The sequence below is a fragment of the Dipodomys ordii genome, unplaced genomic scaffold (genome assembly GCF_000151885.1).
Source record: "Dipodomys ordii isolate 6190 unplaced genomic scaffold, Dord_2.0 Scaffold282, whole genome shotgun sequence".
Taxonomy (NCBI): domain Eukaryota; kingdom Metazoa; phylum Chordata; class Mammalia; order Rodentia; family Heteromyidae; genus Dipodomys; species Dipodomys ordii.
The window spans coordinates 342,786-349,357 of NW_012267498.1; the positions used below are offsets into that span (position 1 = coordinate 342,786).

General features: G+C 38.8%; 2 non-coding genes across 2 annotated transcripts; both read left to right on the top strand.

The window, feature by feature from the left end:
* The first annotated feature begins 1,329 nt into the window (after positions 1-1,329).
* On the top strand, positions 1,330-1,401 carry Trnac-gca. Its single transcript has one exon. It is a non-coding gene; the product is annotated as a tRNA-Cys (tRNA).
* A 1,258-nt stretch (positions 1,402-2,659) lies between these two features.
* Trnac-gca lies at positions 2,660-2,731 on the top strand. Its single transcript has one exon. It is a non-coding gene; the product is annotated as a tRNA-Cys (tRNA).
* Positions 2,732-6,572: the final 3,841 nt, after the last annotated feature.

Consider the following 6,572-nt stretch of genomic DNA (forward strand, 5'->3'; position numbering starts at 1 on the left):
CTGTCTCAGCCCTCTGCCCAATCCTGGCAGCCCTCTGGAGACTCCACCTTTCCTAGAACTTCCCATCAGCATACACACCTGATAGATTTCCTAGACACCATCTCTTAGACCTCCCTCACCTGTGGCCCCTACAGCTCCAGGTTCTCTGTCTCCCCTTGAGAATTCACCTCTTTAGGGATCATCCCCATCTGATCCCAGTGCTCCTCACCCTCACTCAGGTCTTTGAGGGTGTTTCACATGCCCTGACTTTCATGGACCATTTCAGAACCTGGATAACAATCGTATTTTCCTCCCCTTACTATAATGTCCTTACTGAGGGTGTCAAGAATTTAATGATGGCTGGCATGTGGCTTAGTGTTAGAGTGTTTGCCTAGCATGGATGAAGCCCTGGGTTCAATTCCTCAGTACTATATAATCAAAAAAAGCTAAAAGTGGTGCTGTGGCTTAAGTGGTAGAGTGCTAGGCTTGAGCAAAAGAAGGGACTGTGCCCACGCCCTGAATTCAAGCCCCAGAACTAGAAAAAAAAACAACAACAAAAACGAATCTAATGTTCAGACCGTTTCAGATTTTATAAGCCTACATAAGAATCAGAGAGAATATCTAAAGACAAAAGGTATTTCTTATTGTATACTTACATTGCAGCATCTTTCTGTGTTAGCAGTTTGGACATGTTTCATGTTTTATGCCTGAATCGTATTCCACCTTGTGAATGTGCCACCATGTTTTAATCACTATTTGGATGCCACCTTTAATCAGTATTTAGATGGTAGCATGTTTTCTACAAATTCAAAATAATACAATGAACCTCCACAGACACAGGTCTGTGTACACGTTCGTAAGTATTTCTGAAAAATAAAATCCTAAAGTGAGCTGGCTAACATATCATTTTTCCCAAGTAACATTTTTAATAGAAGAAATGTGTTCGATGTGGAACTGTGGAAGATAAACAAGAGCTGAACTCATTTATACTTCCCTTTTTGCTCTGAACTTTCTTTCATGCGGGAGACAGTACTCTGACCTAGTAATATTTACATACCTAATTCAATGCAGGGATTGTGGATGTAAATACTGTAGCTTATTACATTGTAGCTACTCAATAATTGGTATTGATGGGAAATTATCTGCATTGTTTGAAGGTCTCAGCCGCACAAGTAACCAAAGCCACAAACGTACATACATATATGATAGTGAAAGAAGAGAAAGAAGTCTGTAAAGGAGCTTGGAATCCAGAGCTCAGAAACATAAAGCCAACCATCCAAACCAGCAAGACTGCCTTGCTCTGGTGTCCTTGACTCATATAAAGAATTATTATACCCTTTCCTTAGATCAGGGGGTATAGCTCAGGGGTAGAGCATTTGACTGCAGATCAAGAGGTCCCTGGTTCAAATCCAGGTGCCCCCTTGCTAATCTTTTCGATGACACAGAGCACTCCTCTTGTATAATTAATTCTATTCAGGCCCTGCCTGTGACTTTCTTTCTGGAAGATTGGGTTTGTCTCCAATCGACGATACCTTGAAGAACAAGGACAAAGTCTTACCTGTTACTTATTCTCAGCATGCATGATAGGACTTGGCAACTAACAAGATCTTGAGTATTAGCTGAGTGAATAAATGAGGGAAAGAAATAATGAGCACTCCCTTGGTGCCTTGGAATATGAGCTGTTGCTCTGGGCTGTATGTGAACTTCATGGAAGGCACAGAACCTGTAGCTCTTGTCATCATTCTGTGTGGGCTAAGAAGAAACACCAGGCATCATTTCCAGGTTAAAGTCTGGTAGCTTCCCTATTCCCTATTGTAGAAACAGGGGGCTAAGGGACTCTACTTAAAGCTACACAGGAATAGAGAGGAAGGCAGTTTCTGGAAAATGTCACTCATTAAAAGACTGTAAGTAGAAAACAGACTGGATGTGAGACCACTATTGAAGCAGTATCAATGGGAGGTTGTATATAATAAATGGGGATATAACTCAAGGCAGAACTTTGGACTACTGATCAAGAGGGCTCTGGTTCAAACTCAAGTTCTCCCTTATAATCTCAGAAGATGCCTCATGGTGAGCCATTTCCCACCTTCCTGCACTCCATCTTACTGGTGCCTTTCACCTCACACTTTCCGTGAAGGAACAGTGGCACTTCAGAGCTAGCCACTGAGTGGTGAGCTGCATTTCTGAATTGCACAGATCCACAGGCTGCAGACCTGTCTTCAGATATAGGTACTGCCGGTTTCTCAAAGACTGTGAGGCTGGTTCTCTTCAGATTGAGGTTTTGTGGCTGGGAAGGTGGCTCAGTGGTAGAGTGCTAGCCTTGCATGCTTGAGGCCCTGGGTTCGATTCCTCAGTACCACATAAGCAAAAAAGAAAAAAGCCGGAAGTGGCGCTGTGACTCAAGTGGTAGAGCATTAGCCTTGAGCCGAAGAGCTGAGGGACAGCGCCCAGGCCCAGAGTTCAGGCCCCACGACCGGACCCAAAACAAACAAACAAACAGATTGAGGTTTTGAAATGCATAACAAAGAAATCAGACAGGCCAATACTAAAGGTGAGGTTGTCGGGGAATCACTGATGGTCTTCCAACTCTAGACAAAATCAGAAACTTCCAATATACAGAAGGAATGCTGGATGAAACTGGAAAGATGAAAAGTGCTTATGAGAAATCTGCAATTGGAAAGGGGGTATAGCTTAGGGGTAGAGCATTTGACTGCAGATCTAGAGGTCTCTGGTTCAAATCCAGATGCCCTCTTCCACATCCTCTTTTTTCCATAGGAATTTTAGCTCACATTTTACTCTTTTGTCATTTATTACAGTTATCATCCTTTAAGCAGGTAGCTTTGTTCGACCTTCATATTTTATTTCCACTTTCCTCCTTCATTCTGGTGTCCTTCCGATTCTTCATTTCTGGATCCTCTCCCTGTGCATATGTCTAATAATTCCAACTCAATTGTCTGGTTCACTTGTTCCATCATGGAGAAGAGAGATTCTGTAGTGCTTTTGCTGCAAATGCCAACTATGGGAGGTCTCTGACAACTTCTAAATGACATCTATACTGTTACTCTAACGGAGATGTGTGGCTTGTAGCCTAGGAAGGAAGGATTTGGCTATTTATGGTCTAACCAGACTGTAATGGGAAATGTCAGGGGGATTTAGGCAGCTTCTCTCTTTTTCTGTGGCTGCTAGACCCACTCAAGGACAGCTTCCAATGCATGTAAAGCTGAGGGAAGGTATTCTCCCAGTTAATTTTATCAACTTCTATAAAGTTGTTCCTGAGCTGTCATTCTACTTTGTATTGCTGAATGTTACTAAATAGGTAAAAGGGACTGACTGGGTTTCTTCTCAGACCACACCTGCGAAAAGAGCATTTGACTACAGAAAAAGAGGTCCCTGATTCAAGTCTAGATTATCTTTTTTCTTTTCAGAAGACTCTTTATTTTTTTGTGGGTTTCATTGCTTGCTATAAATCTGTATAAGTGATTATATACAGTTCATTGACTTTTAGTAGGCCAAATGAATCTAGAAATTTGCCTGTTTTAAAGTTTTCAATTTAATTGAATATGGATTTTTATAGTATTTCCTATTGGTCCTATGGATTTCAGTGGTGGTTTTATACCCCCTTTCTCATTTTTAATTTTACTAAGTTGTTACTTTTCCATCTTCTGTGTGGTCAGACTGGCCAGGTATTTGTCAATGTTATTTATTTTCCCAAAGAAGCAACTTTTTGTTTCATTGATTTATTTGTATATTGTTTCTACATTTAGCTTCTTTAATTTTTTGCCCTAACTTTTATTATTTATTTCCACTTTACAATTTTTATTTGGCCTGTTCTTCTTTTTCTAGAAGCTTGAGGTGCATCACTATAATATCTGCCTGAGACCTTTCTGGGTGTTTTTTGGCTGTTGTTTTGCTTTTATTTTTGGTGTCAGTCCTGGGGCTTGAACTCAGGAACTGGATGCTGTCCCTAAGAATTTGTGCTCAAGAATAGTGTTTTTCTTCTGAGCACATCTGACCACAGCTCCACTTCCAGCTTTTCTCTAGGTAACTGGAGATAGGCATGTCATGGACTTTCCTGCCAGGCTGGCTTTAAACTGTAATCCTCAGGTCTCAACCTCTTGTGTAGCTGGGATTACAAGTGTGAGCTGCCTACACCAGTCTGTTTTTTTAACAAAAGTTAGTATCTATAAACTTTCCTTTTGGTCATGACTTTACTGCACCCCAAAAGTTCTGGTAAGCTGTGCTTTAACAGGATTTTAGGAATTTTTATTTCTTCTATGGCCTATTGGTCAACAACTTTTTGTTCAATATCTATGAGTTGTAATATATTCTGTAATTTCTTTGGCTGTTCATTTCTAGTCTCATTCCATTGTTGTCTGATAGAGAACAAGCATCATTTCAATTTTAAAATATTTTCTAAGAGCATATTTTAGAAAATACAATCTACTTTGAAGAAAGATCCATGAGATTCAAAAAGAATGTGTATTGTACAATTGTTGGTGAAGTATTCTATAAATGTCTATTAGATCAATTTGTTCTACAGTATCATTTAATTATACTGTTATTTTTAATCTGTGTAAGTGATTTGGGGGTATGGAACTCTTCCAGTATTATAGTGCTAGGGTCTCTATATGCTCATAAGAAGTATTTGCTTAAAGACATTTGGGTGCACAAACTTTTGGATTCTATCAATGACTGTTATTTCTTCTTCTTTATGCTCTTTATTAATATGAAGTTGCTGTCATTGTCTCTTCATACTAGTTGTAGTTTAAAGTATGTTTTATCATATATATAACTACTCCTACTTATTTTAAGCCTATATTTGTTTTTCCCAGTGAGATGTGTTTCTTGTAGGCAATAAAGGTTGGGTCTTATATTTTTATACAACGTGCCATTTTTCTATTTATTAGACAGTATTCATATTAAAGTATGTTGGAGCCAGGTGTCAATGGCTCACATCTGTAAAACTAGCTACTGAGGAAGCTGATATCTGAGGACTGCAGTTCAAAGCCAGCCTGGGCAGGAAAATCTGTTAAACTCTTATCTCCAATAAAAATTACAAAAGGAGGAGGAGGAGGAGGAGAAGGAGGAGGAGGAAGAATCCAGAAGTGGAACTCTGAAGTAAGTGGTAGAATGTTAGCATTAAAAAAAAACAAGCTCAGGGGGCAAGGGGTGGCTGGGAAGGGATGGAAAGGGGAAACAAAGGAGGAGGCTACAATGCTTGATAAGAAATGTACTCATTATCTTGCCCATGTAATTGTAACCCCTCTGTACAGTATTTTCACAATAAAAATATATTAATTTAAAAAAATTAAAAGAAAAATAACATGATCAACAACAGAGTCCAGGCCCTGAGTTAAAGCTCCAGGACATATACAAAAACAAAACAAATATGTTGGATGTCCTTTTTTTTTGTCTTCTAATGCTTCATTTCTATTTCTCTTTTGTTAGTGTATTCATTTATCAGTGTTCTCTCATGTATTTTTTCTGTGATTATTTATCTTCTTTTCTGTGTGTAGGACTATTTCGTTCTATGCCCCCCTTGTATTTAGAATTAGTGTAGGGAAATCTGCTTCTCTTATAATGGGATTTCATTTATATACCTCTTGTTGATTCTCCTTTGCAGCTTTCAATAAGCTTTCTTTGTTGTGTATTTCTAGCAATCCTTCTTCCCTGATCGTTCCTGTTTGTTTAGTATAATCCCCCCCTTGATGTGATGACACAGTTCTGCTATTATTCATTGAATAGATTTTTTATGTCTTTAGTTTGCATCTCTTCATCTGTGCCCATGATTCATACGTTTGGTCTTTCAGACACTTTTACTTAGCGGGTTTTTTTAAAAATGTCTTTGACTAATTGATCTCATTCTTATGCTTTATTTTCAATTTCTCTACTATATATTCAACTTGTTCTGTTTTACTATGTTATAAAGAATTTATTTGGGCTATTAAGTTCTGCATTTTCAATATTGCAATTGGATATTTTCAAGATTTCTTTATTTTCATTGACTTTCTCTTTCTTCTTCTACATTGTCTTCTTCATTACGTTCAACTGTTTATTTGAACTGTTTGAGCTCAGTCAATTGTTAATTCCTCTATAAATATGATATGAAGTATACCATGGAGAGGAAAAGTTTAAATCATTACCTCCAAACTGTCTGTGAATCTGAATGTCCTCAGAGCTTATTAGAGACAACCTTCATCACTGGTCACTTCCCAGAGAGCCTGTTGTAGAAGTTCTGAGTTGGAATCCTCCAGTTTTTCTTTGAGCTCTGCTCCAGTCCTCCTTTCCAAAAGTTTTCTGAGGAACCAATTCTCTCTGTCACTCATCTAGATGAGTCTGAAAGACATGCTGACAGCAAGGCCACATGATTTAATACTTCTGCCATGCCAGGAGCTAGGGAGGAATATTCTCGTTATTGTAAAGGGGGCAGTCATAAGTGCAGAGACAGTATATGATGACAGAGAACCTACCAGTGATAATCACAGGTTGGCAACTAGAATGTGGTCATGAAGGCTTAGTGTGCTTATTAGACATACTTAAGTAGGTGGGGGTATAGCTCAGGGGTAGAGCATTTGACTGCAGATCAAGAGGTC